Here is an 18,613-nt window from a genome sequence, read left to right as displayed (position 1 = left end):
AAATTACAACCAAAACTTTGTCACCACTACAAATTACATCTGTAGCAATACTTCAAAAGTGTTATATTAAGACTCTTAAATATTGCAAGAGCTTATGCAACATTTTTTAAAGTGTTGCTTTAAGTCGCATTGCATTAGCTAAACGCAACACTTTTTCATGTTTTCGCAACACTTAATAAAAGTGTTGCGTATATTTTATAGATGCAACTGTTTTTTTGTAAATCAACTGCAACACTTCAAATAAGAAATGCAACACTTTTTCTTTATTTCTAAAAAATAAAAGCAACATCTTTGTGCATCAATTGCAACACTTTTTGTTTGCCAATAAATATATGCAACACTTTCTTCAACAATTTCCATATATTTTTTTCCTCCAAAATATACGCAACACTTTTATTGATTATTGCAACATCTGTTTTATTAATTTGGTAACTAGTGCAACATTTCTACACCAGATTTGCAGCACCTTGATATGCTTAAATATGCTTTATTTCAATCTTGCTTGGATGCTAATTTGTTGCATAAATTTAACATATTAATAATCCAACATATATCCTAGGAAACACGGACACGGCACTAAACAGGCGTGTCCCGTGTCGGACACGGACACGCGAAAATCCGTGTCCGACACGCCAAATGAAGTGTCCAATATTTTAATATTTTTTCGGACACGTGGACACGGCAAGGACACGCGACGGACACGGCAAGGACACGTGAGTTATTTAAAAAAAAAAAAAATTGAAAACTGAGTACGCAGCACGGCAGCAGGCAGAAGTGAACTACTCAAATTCCATTTCCCTCTCAATTGCAATTCCCTCTCTTGCTCTCAGCCTCTCACTCCTCTAACCCTAAAAACTCTACACCTCTTCCTCCACCTCCACCACGCCACCGCCACTGCCACCGACGGCTGCTCCTCTATCACAGACAAACACTCGAACTCGGTGCTGCAACTGCTGCTGACTAATTTCACTGTGGGCTGTGGGTTGTTCGAATCCATTCAAAGAATCCCTAAAAATCGAAATTTTTGATTTTGTTTAAGGTATTTTCACTCCTTATCCTAAATCCTAATATTAATCTTGTTCTAATCTTTAATCTTAATTTTAATCTTAAATTCTTAATCTTAATTTCTTGTAATGTGCTCTTTCGACCATTGAATTTGATTACTATCTTCATCTTTGATTTTATAATCTAAGTAATATGGAGCCATTTATTTATCCAAAATACTCCTACAAAAAGTTTTCTTTTAACCTGGGAACCAGTACAATACTATAGACAATCAAAATGCAGAAAAAATTATGATAAGCAAAAAAAATTAGATATTGAAGTGGAAAGAAAGTACTCGAAAAATTAAATAACCTGTAACTTTGGGGCCAAGAATATTGCAAATTCAAAAACAGTAGGATTATGCACCTTGAATCCGTCAAAATTTCAAATGCTATTGAAAATTTGAACCAACAGTTGAAAATGTTGAAATTTTAGTAATAATTTTGTTAGAATGTTGTTTCTTGATTTGTTTTGTTTATGTTGTTTGAGTGATTGAAAATTTGTTAATGTTAAATTGTTAAGGTGTTTGTAATTTAAATACTCATGTTGTTTATTTGGTACTTATTTGCATTTTATGTGAGTTTTATGTTTTTAAAGTGTTTATTTACAAATATCAAATGAAAGATTGTAAAATTATCTTTAATTTGATATATTTATTATATTAACATTTTCGTGTCCCCGTGTCCGCCATTTTTAAGTTGGCGTTTCCCGTACCCGTGTCGTGTCCGTGTCCGTTTTAGTGCAACCTAGCATATATCCTGAAAAGTAAAAACAATAATAATTTTATTATACAAAAGATTGAAATACATGACTTCATTGTCATTAAAATGCATCTGGTCCACCTATGTCTGAATACACTAATCTATAGACATAATATGTTAAACAAACTTAAAGCAAACTACATTTTTCACCACAACATAGGCCTAGAAATAGCATATAGCCCTTCAATGCACACCAATATATCAACTCATCCATGCCAATAAGTGCTTAAACCTGTTGCAAGATTAAAACAAAGTTATTAGTACCAAACTGAAATTAAGACATGGTCAGTATTAACCAACTTTTGTTTATGCAAATCAACCCATACTTTATGTTGCTTTTCTTTTTTACTTATCATTTTCTATAGTCAAACCTTTTCAATTCAAATTTAAAGCTATAATGTTATGACACTATAAGTGTACTTAAATTACAAGATATTTCCCATAGACTTAAGATCTCAAAATCCTAGAAAAGATATTTATGATTCTTTACAACTAAAAAGCTGAAATTAGAAAGGAGTGTGTGATATAGAAAAGTATAAGTGGTGGCTATTTGATATTTTCAAAATGTAATCCAAAAAACATTAAAGTTCCTTCTTTTATAGCTAGATAAACTACAAACAATAGCCACACATTTCAACATGGATTCTGAAAACAAAATTTTAAGTTCAACAAATAGATAAATTAAGTAATAAATTGGAAATGACAAATAGAATCTTTATTAAGGAATTCTACTCAATTCATTCCCTCTTGATTTTAAACAAAAGATTAAAATATCTATTTTTATAAAAAGTAAGTATTGGAACTAATTAAGCCTTTTAAGTTCTTAACATAACTCCATATGCAAATTATATTAATCTAGCTGCTTTGACTTGCTTTTATTATTTTAAGCGTTATGACACTATAGCCACTATATTGATATTATATCTATATTAGGTGTTTTGATACATTTTTCATAGAATATATAGGGGTGATGGAGTGTGTGTGCACAGGACGGGGTGTTCGTTTGGTCACCACTTATTTCCAGCTTTGCATAAACTATAATTCACTTTTGACAAAAAAAACTAATCAAAGCTAAATCATTGCCACTACTTAATTATTAATAATAAATTATAAAACCTTTAGTATGTCATATTAGGCTCAGGAAAAGCAACACAATGAACAACAACAACATCATAAAAGTAATACACCCTCCAATTCATTTGAGTTGTGTTGTCGTTTAGTTTTGGCACACTATCTAATGCACTAATTAAATTCCAAATATCTCTAATTGTGCATAATTAAAAATTATAAAAATTTGATATTAATAAAATTTACATTGAGACGAATCAAATAAGATCCCACATGACTATATTTTAACGTCTAAAAAGAATAAAATACAAATTAAGAATGATCGATGAATAGTATCAAAAAACTAAACGGGACAACTCAAATGAATCGAAGTGAGTAGCAACTACAACCAATAGGTTACGACCACACTAATCTGTTGAATAGGCAGATGTATTAAGATATTATCTTATGTTACAACAACAATGTGGGGAATAAAATTGTAATGTTCAATGTTGTTGAACAACTCACAGGATAACCATTGTTCTATTAGGATCACATCACTAACACATTAATACTAACTCATTGAAGCCTAACAAGTTAAATCTATCCTATTTTTACTTATAATTAAAACAATACTCATATTACTGCGCAAATAAAAGCTAAAAGAACAGCATTACACACTAAAATTTTGACATTAATAATACAAACTACTGCGCAAATTAAAGTAAATTTGAATAAAAATTGATATGAGATTTACAATACAAATTAACAACACAAATTGAAGCAAAATTGATATGAGATTAAAAATAAAGATTAGCAAAACTAATCACAACACTCATGGCTTTCTCAGCGCAAATTCTACTGATTAACAAATTAATTCAAAAAAAATATAAAGATTGATGATGAATCGATTAAAATAATGCAAAATTGATTCAAACAAAACAGATTAACTATAAAGACTAACAATTTAATTAAAGAACAAAACCCTAAATTGAAGAAAAACGAAACCCTGAATAGAAGGATTACAGACTACAGTGAACTACTCGATTAATCCGCTTTTAAATCTCAAAATCTTAATCTCAAATCTAAGAACTATATGAAAAACAATACGAGAAAAGATTGACAAAGGGCAAGATAATAAATTAATATTGATATTTGATTTACTTACCAAATCAACAAATTGATGAGTTAAATTCTACAGAACTATCGAAGTTTATTGAAGACACGGGCGAGAATGACAGCTTTTTCTGAGCTTTCACTAAGAGAGAGGAATAATAGTAGGAATGAAGGATATTCACATTGATATTCGATTTACTTACCAAATTAATATTGATATTTGTTTACTTACCCAAAGAATGATGGCTCATTTTTTGGGTTCTTATTTTACGGTTTTTCCTTTATTTGGTTGAGGAGGTAAATTTCCCACAAAGTTTCACTTTTTAAAAATCAAATTATTGCAACACTTTCCTAGAAATGTTGCATTATATGTTAATAAGCAACACTTATTAATTTTACATACAAAGTATTAGTTTTCTAATCAAATGCTAACATATAAATTAAGTGTTGCAAATAAAGATTATTAGAGACTTATTTTCAAGTAGTGTGGGTTGAACAAGTCAAAGTCGAGCATTAGTTGTTGTCTAAGACTTTGAAGATTAGTTCAGCATAACCAGTTGGAGAAATCAAGGAATAAAGTTTCAATTGTTTTAACGACTATGTTTGAGGCGTAACATATATATATTTAAGAGGCTTTATTCAAGAATTAAGAGGATTACAACACAATTTACAACTTAGCATTCTACTTTGAGTCTTAAGATAAAAAAGTGTTGTAAACTTAATTCATCTAACTCTCTCATTGTAATAGGTCTTAGAGTAAAATCAAGTTAGAACATTAATTTCATCTACACCTTAAAGCTTGGAATACTTTTAAAAGTATTCATTTGATTTCTCTATGTGAGATTGAGATTAGAACTTTTATTAAGAGAAATTGTAAAATGTTTTTCACGGGGAAGAGCATGGTGAGAGAAGATAGAGAGATCTTCGTGGTCATCTAGGGTTCATTAATAAAAGGCGCTGAATCCTAAAGGTTGGAGAAGAACCCATAAGCGGAGAATATTCGACATAAAAAAGTTCCAGAAAAGTGTTTTGAAAGGTCTCCTAAGTTCTTGAGCTAACCTTCCAGAGAAAAATTTTAAACGGACATACTCTGATTCACCCCCCCTTCTAGAGAGTATTCGATCTCCTATGAACCTTCAATTTGTATGAGAGTTGTGTATCACGTATAAAGATTAATATCTTGTGATGGATCCGATAGGAAAAGGGCTGTTTGCTCAAGGTCGTTCGTGCTCTAGACCTTCTTTAATTTTTGGAGCGAATTTCTCTCGTTGGAAAACTTTGATGAAGATGTTTGTGATTGATCAAGATGTGGAACTTTGTGACATCATAACCAAAGGGTTTAAGGTGCCAATGAAAAAGGACGCTCAAGGTAATGATGTTGAATCAATCGTGTTGCGATTTAAATGATAACGAGTTTAGTAGGGTTTAATCAAGCACAAGTACTAAGGAATATGGGATAAGTTTGTTGTGACGTATAAAGGAAAAAGTCAAGTCAAGGAGACAAAGATCAACATCCTCATGCATCAATACCAAATGTTCAAGATGAAAAATGATGAGAATATTAGTGAAATGTTTACTCCTTTTAAATTGATTACTAACAGTTTGAATTCCGTTGGCAAAACTTTTACTAATGCAGAAAAAGTCCAGAAGATCTTGAGGTGTTTTGCAATATCTATATGGGGTGCAAAAGTCACCGCCATTAAAGAAGCTCAAGACTTGACAGTACTATTACTTGACGATCTTCTTGGAAAGCTCACAACTCATGAACTTACCCTACATGATGATGGAGAATGTGATATCACGCCATCCATAAAGAATCTTGCACTAAAGGCAAAGAAGCATCAATAATCCTCACGCGAAAAAGAGGAAAGTGATGACGAGGAAGATCCATTTGCCTTAATCACAAAAGGTCAAGAAGGAATTATGAGAATGTGAAAAAGATATAAAAAATTCAAATTTAGAAACGACTACAAAGGTAAATCTTCTAATTCCAATTCTAAAACTAACAAACTTGCTTGTTTTGAGTGTGGATCTACAGAGCATCTTGTAAAGAAATAACATAAAAAGAAAAATGAATACTATAAGAAAAACAAAAAGAAAGAAGCAATAATTGCTAAGTGGAGTGACTCTGAAGGGTCAAGCGAATCAAAAAATGAAGATGGTCAAGCTCACTTATGTCTAATGGCAAATGATGACAAAGATGACGAACTAGTACAAACCTCTAAGAGGGTACTTGACTTTCTTAACTCTTGTTCTAAAGATGAATTAATTAAAGCTCTCTTTGATATGTTTCAAATTGAACAAATCTTAGAAGATGAGAAAAACATATTAGAAGATAAAATTCGTCACTATGCCGAATGTTGTGAAGACCTTATAAAAAATAATGAATCGTTTGTGGATGAAAATTTAAAATTTGAAGAGACTGTTAAAGTCTTGAAAGAACAGAATATCAGTCAAATGAGAAAGCTCATTGATCTTCAGAATATAAACTATGATCTTTAATATGATATTAAGACTTTGAGACATGAGTCTGAGAAAAGTTTGTAATCCTTAACTAAGCTAAATGATTCTGAATTTAAATTTGTAAAAATGCTTACACAAAAAAGGATCTAATAACACTAAACACAATAAGAGTCAAACCAAATTTGTTAAAAGTGCATACAAGCATAAATGCATGCCTACTTGCTCCTATTGTTGCAAAGAAGGACATCTTAAGCTTGCATATCTTTACAAACGTAAGGACAACTATATCATTAAGAATACCTTTCCTTATGAATTACATGAGCAGATAAAATAAATATGGGTTCCTAAAGGGACAAGACCACCTAACATGGTCTACCTCGAATATGCTCCCAAATTTGTCACTTGGTTGGCTAAGTAAGGTTGAAAAAGGTTATTTTTTATTTTGTAGGAAAAGCAAAAATGGATCTTAGATAGTGGATGTTCGAGACATATGAGTGATAAAGTTTCTTTATTTTTCAGAAATTAAAGAAAAGTGCAGTGGCTCGATTCTTTAGGTGAAAAAGGTAAAAACAAATTATTAGGTGTTGGCAAAGTTAGTAAGGATCCTTCTAAAGTTATGATAAATGTTTATTTGGTTGAAGGTCTAAAATTTAATTTTTTATATGTGTCTTAATTATGCGATAAAGGTAATCAAGAGATATTTGATAAAGAAAAATGTGTTGTCAAAAATCCTAACACCAGAGATACATTTATTACCGCCCTTAGACATGATAATGTTTATGCTTTGGATACTAACAAAATTGCAGCTCAAAACTTGAAGTCTTTAAAGGCTATAACGGATGATCCAAAGCTATGGCATAGAAGTCTTGGTCACATCAATACACACACCATGCACAAATTAGTAAGTAAAGATCTGGTTAAGGGAATTCCAACTCTTGAATACAAGCAGAGTCCTTCATGTGATGCATGCATTAGAGGTAAACAAGTAAGAAGTTCATTTACACCGAAAAAAATGGTAAGCACTTCTAAACCATCTGAACTTCTACATATTGATCTATGTGGTCCAATGCGTGTGAGGAGCATACAAGGTAAATCTTATATCATAGTAATAGTTGATGATAATTCTAGATTTACGTAGGTTGAGTTTTTGAAGCATAAAAGGGAAGGCTTGAAGCCGTTTTCAAGACGTTGTAAAGAAATGCAAACTCTGTTGAATTGAAACAGTCGCATTATTATGAGATTTCATTAGTCGTTTTTAGCGCCTAATTTTTATATATATTTGTTCGTTACTAATTATAATTTAATTAGTGATGGTAGTAATTTGAAAAATCCCTACGATGATTAGAAACTTGTTAATTCGTAACGTGATTATGAATCGTAACAAGTAATGTAAACTTTGGAGGTAAAACTTAAAGTTGAGCAACTACCCCTAACAGTTTGAGAAAATTTTAATTATTACCTGAGCATATTATTTAACCACGATGGGAGTAAATTAACATATACAAGTGATTTTTAAACATGAAGTACAAGTTACATAACTTATTACATGTACAACGATTTTTACACAAATTTTAAACTATCTTAGATAAACCTTTCTTACACCATAATAGACTAAATTGAGGAAAAAAAGCACCCCAAATTAGCCCCAAATAGCAGCCAATATGGCCGTCTCCTATTCCCTTAGTAGCTCCTTGTTCACTTACATACTCAAGCCAATCACAATACCCTAAACCCCTTTTGTTCTACCCAAAGCTTGTGCATCATGACAAGCATACAAGAGACAAATATTTGAAGCAAAAACACTCTATTTTTTGAATAATGAATCAGCCATAAACCCCAGCACATTGCTCCTAAGTTCATCCATAAACAAACACTAGAATCCTTCAAACATTCAATTACTCAAAAACCTTCTTTTCTCATCAAATCTTCTTCAAAAATCCATCTAAAACTTTTGAAAATTTATGTTTATAAACTCAAATCTCCCATAAAAATAATCTTCATTTCAAGAGCTTTCCATAGACACCAAACTTGAAGAAATTCATCAAGTATAGAGTAAGTTATGTGCATTTCCAATACTTTTTGTTAGAACTTGTTCATGTAAAACTTTTTTTTTTGTTCATGAATCCTTCTATAAACTAAGATTATTATAAAATGGGTATTTTATCTCTAAGACTAAGAAAATCATCACTTATAAATCAATAAAAATCGGCTATAATATAAATTAAGAAGATGTATTTCAACAAACATATAAATTTTCTTACTTTAAGGAATAAGTAAAATTATGGGACATGATTAAGTATGTTGCTCAACATAATAAGTATACTCCAAATATGTTCAAATCATCACAAGAATTAGTTTAACAACTGCAACTAAGGAAAGTTAAGTGCATGTTAGAAATCCAAGATTATTATTAATTTTTCGATGAATGCAATATGTTTAGTTGAAGAGTTGGAGTTGAGACTAGAAGGGCAAGGACCCGAAGTTGGAACCACTTATAAGAACGCATAGGAGCTTACGTGGGAGCTTACAGAATATTTATATAAGCTTGGAGTCGAGGTATGTCACATGGGGTGATTTTCAAAGGATTTAAGAACAAATTGGGAAAGTTTGTGTATAAACTTGTTTTTAAAAATGAAAATTCCAGAGAAGTTCTTAAATCTTGAAAAATGATATCAAAATGTTAATTTTGAATATGGAATAATTTATTAAATGTATTATTATTGTGGGCATCATACATGCTAATTTTATGAATTGTTGTATGTTTAAAGACATGTTTAACACTACTTTGTGAAAGTCATTGTGATGGAAATGATTATATGAACTTTTAGAATATTTGAAATTAATTTCAAAAGTAGTTTCCAGTAGATATATGTCAACAAAATCTCTTGGATGTTTTTGTTGAAATTTATTCGTTAAATTGATATTTTAATGGATTTTAAGGTGTTAAATACTCTTATTATAAAACATGGTATTAGATAAACTCTTGATCATCAAAACTAATTAATAAAACCATATTATAATGTCTCCAACAAGATTTGGCAAGAATATATTTAGTTTGGAATTTTTCATGATTTTTGAGTAATCGTTAAATTGTTTATCGATAAATTGTGAAATCGTAAAATATAAAATAATTACCACATAAAAACATATAGATTTGAAATTTTTATTACATACTCATATGGACAGTAACTAAAATTTTGAGAAGATTTTGTTGACGTTTAAGGACCTTAATAATTTTTACTCGGTTATTAATAATTGGTAAGTTAGAAAACGGTAAAATATGAAATAAATACTAAATGATGTCTTTTGGACATAAAAATTTTATAAGACACTTATATAAATAGTAGATACATGTTCAAAAATTTATATGGATTTTCGTCACCATATATGGACTTAAATAAATTTTATTCGATTTATCGGTAAAATAATGATATTTATTATTAAAAATACCTCACATGATTTTTAATGGTTATTTAAAATTTTATACCCCTTAAAATATCTTCTGAAATATCATAGAATTTTTATAGTATTTTATTCGGATGCAAAAAATTTTAAACCTATTTTATTCTATTTATCGATAAAATATCTATACAAAATAATAAAACATTATACATGACTTTTATAAGTTTTGAATGACCTAATAAACATGTTATATGAATTTTATTAAACTAATTGTTAATTATTTACTAATTTATCAAATTAATAATAACTTGTTTAATTATTAAAAGGTGTACTATTGATAATTAAATTTGAGTAAAAATAGAACTATATATAAAAAAGTTATAATTGTGTTAGTAACCTACTGCCTCATAGTATAAAATAAGTTTAACTTAGATGATTTATAAATTTTATGGATTCAAAACATCATTTAAATAACGATAAATACCTAAATTGTCGAAAGTAATCATAAAATCGTTATAAATTGGCATAACCAATTATAATCTGATGGGACAACCTTAAATTCATTTTAATTAAGGTATTATAATGACTTGATTAATTTGGGCCTTGTTGGAGAATTAATATGTATTTTGTAAACAAATTATCAATTTTATTACCGGCAAAATTATCCCGTATCTAAGAAAATAGTGTTTTATGAAATCTTCTGTGATAATGATTTTATAGACTTATGAACTATATTCTAGTTGTTTTGAATGAATTTCAAAACTCTTTTAAGTTATATTTACTTTAAGAAGGATTGAAACGAAATATTTTATTGGTTTCCTTGAAAAATCGTATTTAACTTTAATCACTTTTTGTTACGATGCATTTCCATACATGCTAGTGATGCCCCAATACAATACAAAGGTTATGTTTGATGATATGACTATGCTAAGTATGTTTTACCCATGTGGGAAAGATTATGCTTTGATTTTGCTATGGTGCAATAACGTATGTTTTGCTATGTTGCAAATAAAAGATGTTTATCATATGGAAAAAGTTAATATTTTTGACTTTTCAAATGCTATTGAAATTACAAAATATATATTACAGACAAAAATATTTTAGCCTAAATGGCGGTTACATATGCCACAGAAAATGTTGTGTGCATGATTAAACGACTCACCAATTCTGAGCGCGTATTGTTCACAATACCATTGTGTTACACTTGCCGGACATGTTGCGGACGGTAGAGCAACTACCAAACGAGTCACAGGATGACTCACAAAGTACCCATGCAAACTTATGATATGAGTTTGAAATTGATTTAGATCCATTGATATCTTATGATTTATGATGAAAAATGAAAATTTGAAATGACTATAGAACAACTGAACTAGTTTTGGATGATAATATGATTTATCAAATGAAAAAAGTATATTTCAAAATGAATTTACTCAAATAAAAGGGTTTTAATAACTTGTTTGACAGACACTAGTGTGTTTATACTCAGCCTTTTTACTGAAACTATGCTTTGTATGTTTTTTTTTCCAATGGTTTTGTTTTTAGAGTAAACCCCAATGGCACCTCGATGGAGAATGGATATGTGAGCGGAAGATGAACCCGAGTTGGAGTATGACTCCCCTTTTGTTTAGATCTCTTTATTGTATTTGAGAGACTATTAGTTTAGTTGTTTTGATTTGGACTATTTTAAGGATGTAATTTGAACTTTGGACTTATTTTGATTTGGTTGTAATTTTCCTTTATTTTAGACAGTTAAGACTTCTGTTATATTGCTTTGGTTTTGGTTCAAGTATTCTACTTGGACATTGATTTATCCTTTAAGTAACCCCTTAATTGTGTTGGCAAAATTAAGCTTCCGCTTGATTAATACTAAATTCCAGTTAGTGTTGGCCTTTATAATTCGAGGCGGTTACATGAATCTTCCAATAGTTTTGGTTAGAAGTGATAATGGGAGAGAGTGTGATCAACTAGGCTTTCAATCTTTTTGTGAAAAATACGGTATAAGTCATAACTTTTCAACTCCTGGGACACCACAACAAAATAGTGTGGTTGATTGGAAAAATCGCACTTTAGAAGAAATGGCCAGGACTATGCTCATAGAAAATGGATTAGCCAAACATTATTGGGCTGAGTTAATTAATACAACAAACTATGTCTTGAATAAGTGTCTCATTTGACCTATACTTAAGAAAACCCCTGACATGCTATTTAAAGGTAGAAAACCAAACATAGCCTACCTTAGACCATTTGGTTGTAAGTGTTTTATCCATAATAATTATAAGGATAATCTAGGTAAGTTGGATGCTAGAAGCGATGAAGGTATATTTCTAGGATACTCATTAAATAGTAAGGCTTATTGAGTGCTAATAAGCGAACAAGTATGGTTAAGGAAAGCATACATGTGGTAATTTATGAATCCGACAATGGAATATTAAGTGAACATTTTAATGAGTTAAACCTTAACAAACATTTTGATGACGTAAGTGATGATGAATTAGATGCCAATTATCATAGTGAAGATAAAATGAAGAATATGTAAGATACTATACAAAGTCAGCCAACCTGATCTTGAGAGCCAAGTCAACCAACCTCAAGACCTGGAAAAAGCTCCTGAACGTACTTATTTTAATACTTCAACTAAATATTCCTCAAAGAAAGTAGGAACGAGTTCTCTAAATGATCACACACCATGCATACTAAGAAGACGGTTTAGATTATCATCTCAACATCCTCCGGAAAACATCATAAGTCATCCAAACAAAGGTACTCAAACTCGATCCTCTCTTAAAAATTTATGTGCATGATCTGCTTTTGTTTCTCTTGTAGAACCAAAGGATATAAAAGAAGCAATAAAAGAACCGGAGTGGATCATTACTATGCAAAGTGAACTAAATGAATTCGAAAGAAATAAAGTTTCGTATCTAGTTGAAAGACCACTAGATCGTACTATTATTGGAACTAAGTGGGTCTTTCGCAACAAGCTCAATGTGGATGGAGAGATAATAAGGAACAAATCAAGGCTAGTAGCACAAGGCTATAATCAAGAAGAAGGTAATGATTATGACGAAACCTTTGCACCCGCAGCAAGGTAAGAATCTATTCGAATTATGCTTGCTTTTGCTTCGTAGATGAACATAAAATTGTATCAAATGGATGTTAAATGTGCTTTCTTAAATGGCTACTTACAAGAAGAAGTATATGTTAAACAACCATCTAGTTATAAACATCCGAACTTGCGTAATCATGTGTTTAAACTAAACAAAGCATTATATTACATGAAACAAGCTCCAAACGCTTGGTATGACAGATTTAGTTCACATTTACTTGATAATAACTTTCAACGAGGTAAAATTGATAAAACGCTTTTTATTAAGACTAAAGGAAATGATATTCTTGTTGTTCAAATAAATGTTGATGATATATTGTTTGGAGCTACTAATGATTCTTTGTTCAAGGAAATTTCTAAGATCATGTGCAAAGAATTTGAAATGAGCATGATCGGAGACTTAACATTTTTTTCTTGGACTGCAAATAAAGTAAAAGAAAGATGGCATATTTATTTGTCAAAGTAAATATGTTAGAGATCTTTTAAAGAAGTACAATATAGATCAATGCAAGAGTGCTAATATGCCTATGAGTGCAACACTAAGTCTAGATCAAGATATAAATGGTAAGAGTACTGTTGATCAAACGTCTTATAGAGGTATGATTGGTTTTTAGAATACCATGAAATCAAAGATGATTTCAAGAATTGACACGATCATGAAGTGCTCTTTCTATGCACCTTATAACTGGCATAATTCGCATTTGAAAAACCAATCAAAGCAAAATTTCCACAACTAGGGTACCGTAGAGCTAATTGTCCAGATATAATTATGTGCTTGTTTTCAAGCTAACCCAAAAGAATCTCACTTAATAGCAGTTAAGAGAATCTTTAGATATTTACATGGGACTAAAGACTTTAGTCTATGGTACCCTATTATGGAAATTTTATTTTAATGGTTTTTCAGATGCGGATTATGCCGGTTATAAGGTGGATAGAAATAGCACTTCAGGATCGTGTCAATTCTTGGGATCATCTTTGATTTCATGGTATTCTAAAAATCAAAATTCAGTGGCTTTATCTATAGCAGAAGCGGAATATATAGTAGTCGATGCATGTTGTTCTCAAATTTTATGGATTGCACAACAGCTTCGAGATCTTAAAGTTAATTTCAAAGGCATTCCAATTAAGTATGATAATATAAATGCAATTTGTATTACTAAGAATCCTATACAACATTCACATACAAAAGACATTGAGGTACGTCACCATTTCATACACGATCATGTTGAAAAAGGTAACGTAACTTTATCTTTTATTCCTACAGAAAATCAATTAGCGATATATTTACAAAGCCTTTAAGTCTTGATTGTTTTGCATATATTCGTATGGAACATGGAGTGTTGAATGATGTTGCATGAATTTAGGGGGAGTAAGGGTTAAATAAATATTATGCATATATTTAGGGGGAGTTAATTTAGGTACTTAATCAAATATTTCGTATGAGTAGTTTACGTAAAAATTTTGATATGATTGCATGTGGTTATGTGTGTTTACGGTCAAAAATATATGTAAGTGTGTAGAAAAATTAATATCAATACATTAAAATATATTTTATATATATAAATGGTTAAAAATTAAGTACCTTTAATTAATAAAGGATATTTAATTTTCTTAAACTAAATTTGTGCGTTTGGAAATAAATCTTGGACGTCAAAGTACATCTTAAATATCTAGTTCATGAACTTAGTCCTAATTCAACTAGAACTTAATTACGGTCATGATTATGATTTATGCTCACACCCCCACGTCTCTCAAATCCATAAACCAGTCAATTTTTGTTCCCATTCATTATTGTTTTTTCCCTAGTTGCCAAATCAGAACTTTATTGTGTACAAATCCATTGTACTTCATTTCCCTTTTAAAACCCTTGTGAACCGTATTTTTCATGCACATTTCCTTTTCATCCCTCTTGCTTTCCCTTTCAAGAAAAACATTTGTTTTAAAGCTTTTCAAGAACCCATCTATGGCACCGAAAAATCACTAGTTCTTCTAGTAAATCTGAAAAAGGCGAGTCATCAAAGACTCCAAGGCTTGAAACTCCCAACCCATCCATTCCCTCAGCTCATGCTTCTTTAGAGGTTCCCAAAACTTGGTTTGAAAATCACACAGCGTTTGGTAGATTGATTGATTTTACATTCAAGCACAGATCATAATCTTTTGTTGACGTTCTTGATTACAATTTCTTTTTATTCGAAGATTTTGATGTTGTTTCATCCTTTATTCAAATAACTCCAGGAAGCTATTGGATCCAGTTACCCCATTCTTATTAAAATCTTCTATTGTAATCTATTTTTCATTACTATAGATGACTTTTCGGCCTTGAGGAGTTTTATCAAAGGCTAAGAGACTGTAATCTCTAAAAACCTAATAAATGATCTGTTTAAATTTTCACATGATGAGGAAGATTCCACCCCCAACTTCGTGGCTTTTTGAAAATGCCAAAGATATGTTTGTGCTTACTTCACATTTTGATTTTTCTCCAACCCGAGAACTTACTTACAATGGCTTGAATCTGTGTGGGAAGTTGCTTCAATTCCTCTTGCGAACTTGTTACAGATGCTCACTTTATTTTAATGTGTAAAGTAGCTACCGCAAAAATAATCGATTATGCTTCCCTCATTATATCCAACATGCATTTTTATAGTTCTCCTATCCACAATATTGCTCTTCTTTATGTTAATTTGTTAACATTGGTCTTTGACCATTTTAATCTACTCTCTGATTTAGAGGAAGGGTATTATTCTAGTCCTCAGTCCCTTTCTGACAATATCCTCCCTTCCATTAGTATTTTCAAAGTTCATGATAAGTATGACTTGTACTCAAATTTCTGAAAAGGAGTATCTTCTGAAGTTCCATGGGAAAAAAATCACCACCTTGAACCATACATCAAAGACCACACTACCCATTCTCACCTTCAGTCCCTTGACTCTGAGGTTAGTGAAATAAAACTGTCCCTCCTTGAACTTCACGAAAAAGTTTCCACTCTTACATTTATGTTAGATACTTTAATGAAAGAGATGAAGGGTACGGTTGTTGCGCAAGTGGTTGAAGAAGAAGACGTGGAGGAAGAAAAGGCTGATGAAAAGGAGGAGCTAACCAGTGAGGAGGCTGAGCAGGTTGAGGAAGAGGTAGAGAAGGAGAAGAAGAGGAGGAAAAGAAGGAAGAGGAGGTTGCTACCCCAATTGCTCAAGCACCACCACCACCACCAGTTGAGACTACACCTTGCCTTGGTAAACCCAAAGCTTCCATGAAAAGGAAGACTAGGTCCAGGAAGCAATTTCTTTTTAAAATGTTAGTTTGATGGACAATATTTTTGGCAAACAATTTAGTTTTTGCAAAAACAAATCCCAACATTGTTAATCCCTATTTCTTTTTGATGAAAGTCAAAAAGGGGGAGAATATTTTGGTTTGTAATAGTTAGATTAGTCATAGCTTATTTTGCACGCTGCTTGATCATTGGTTTGCTTATGCTTAATTATTTGCTTGATTGTTGATATTGCTCCTATTCATAGTCATGCTATCATGTTCATGCTTGATTATTTTGCTTGATGATTATCGTTCATTTGTTAATACTGATTATTGATGATCATGATACATTACTGATGATATGGTCTTAAAATGATGATGATCGTTTCTTTGCATGAGCTATAGTTGGTTGTTTGATTGCTTGTTGTTTTGGTAAACTTTGATTGAAATTAGCTAGAAACGTTGCATGTTTTTCTATTGGTAGATACATATTAAATGTTATGGATATACTCCCTCCTATTTATCTAATGTGTTCCATTGACTTTTCACCATTTTCAGGTGGTCAAATGGGACCACATGTGAAAGAAAGATTGTAGTGTTTTTGAATTTTGATAGGGGTAAAATAGGGTTGATAAGTATAAAGGTGTGAAAAAGTTAAGTTTAGTAAGGGTAAATTGGTAAAGTTAGCATACCCAAAATAGAAATGAGACATTTAGGGTGACCTAACTAAATAAGGAAATGGGACACTTTGGATGAATAGGAGGGAGTATTATGCTTACTGTTCTGTTTGAATAGATTTCAAAGTCTTGAAAATATTCTGTTTAATAATAATATTACATGGTTTATAAATTTATCTAAGTGTTTATTCTTATCATGTTTTAAATCATGTTCACATAGTAATATGATTTAGGAAAATATGGTTTTGACTTTCATAAAGAAGGAGATTGAAGACTCAATTCTTTTAAGTGATGATATTAAAAACGCAAATTAAATTAAACAAATAAATTAAGTAATTATATTTAGTTGTTTAATAATAGGTTCAAAATCTTATTAGATATAAAGTGTTTTTTTTTTGATAAATAATTTCAATCCAAATATTTGTTGAAATAAGTTTAAAATATGTTGACTTAAGTTTAACGTAAGTATTTTAGACTAAGTAAAATTTATGGTTAATTACACATTTTTGTCTTATAGCTAAATTACACGGTTTGTAAATTGATAAATTAAATAAGTAATTTACTTGGTAAACAAGATTATTACTAATTATAGGGTTTTCCTATAAATATGGAGTTGCTTTTTAGCTCACCTAAAATATATAGAAGAATAATTCAAATGAACATAAAATCAAGGAATAATATGTGGCTTATATATTTTGGTTGTTTTATTTGAATAAATCAATATTCGATGCTTTGCATGAGCACTAACATAGCAGGATCACAAAGATTTGGAAAAGCTAAAAAAACAACAAAAACATTTGTGTTGAAAAAGTCAAAGTGGAGCGTCCGTTTTGCTTGCTGTCCAAGACTATGAAGACTGGTTCAGCATAACCAGTTGGAGAAAATCAAGGAATAAAGTTTCAATTGTCTTAACGGCGATGTTGGAGGCGTAACATATATATAAGAGGCTTCATTCAAGAATGAATAGGATTACAACACAACTTACAACTTAGCTTTCTACTTACTTTGAGTCTTAAGATCAAAAAGTGTTGTAAACTTAATTCATCTAACTCTCTCATTTGTAATAGGTTTACAATAAAAGAAAGTTACAACTTTAATTTCATCTACACCTTAAACCTTGGAATACTTTTAAAAGTATTCTTTTGATTTCTTTTTGTGATACTGGGATTAGAACTTTTATTAAGGGAACTTGTAAAACGTTCATCAAGGGGAAGAACGTGGTTAGAGAAGATAGGGAGATCTTCTTAGTCATCTAGGTTTCATTACTAAAAGGTGTTGAATTCTAAGGATTGGAGAAGAACCCATAGGCGAGGAGTAGGCTATTGTTAGCTAAACCTTGTTAACAAATCCTTTGTTCTTGTTTAAGTTCATTTTCGCATTTAGTTGTTGAATTTATTATTGGACCTAAAACAGTTCTAGAAAACTTTTTGAAAGGTCTCCTAAACTCTTTAGCTAATCTTCTAGAGCAAATTTTTAACGGGCATAAAAAACTTTTAAAAGTATTCATTTGATTTCTTTTTGTGATACTGGGATTAGAACTTTTATTAAGGGAACTTGTAAAACGTTATTCAAGGGGAAGAACGTGGTTAGAGAAGATAGAGAGATTTTCTTAGTCATCTAGGTTTCATTACTAAAAGGTGTTGAATTTTAAGGATTGGAGAAGAACCCATAGGTGAGGAGTAGGCTATTATTAGCTAAACCTCGTTAACAAATCCTTTGTTCTTATTTAAGTTTATTTTCGCATTTAGTTG

General features: G+C 30.7%; 1 long non-coding RNA gene across 5 annotated transcripts; it reads left to right on the top strand.

Annotated features, from left to right (window-relative positions):
• The first annotated feature begins 328 nt into the window (after positions 1-328).
• On the top strand, positions 329-17,124 carry LOC130816154 (uncharacterized). Of its 5 annotated transcripts, none has more exons than XR_009042716.1 (4): positions 329-1,039; positions 5,167-6,197; positions 6,880-8,987; positions 11,379-17,119. It is a non-coding gene; the product is annotated as an uncharacterized LOC130816154 (long non-coding RNA). The 5 variants fall into 5 exon arrangements; XR_009042714.1 differs by having other exon boundaries at positions 335-1,039; positions 5,605-6,197; positions 11,379-17,120; XR_009042717.1 differs by lacking the exon at positions 329-1,039 and having other exon boundaries at positions 4,245-5,337; positions 5,605-6,197; positions 11,379-17,120.
• Positions 17,125-18,613: the final 1,489 nt, after the last annotated feature.

This window comes from Amaranthus tricolor, chromosome 6 (assembly GCF_026212465.1).
Source record: "Amaranthus tricolor cultivar Red isolate AtriRed21 chromosome 6, ASM2621246v1, whole genome shotgun sequence".
NCBI lineage: Eukaryota > Viridiplantae > Streptophyta > Magnoliopsida > Caryophyllales > Amaranthaceae > Amaranthus > Amaranthus tricolor.
Note: the sequence above shows the minus strand (reverse complement) of the source record. Positions and strands in the feature narration are given on the sequence as shown.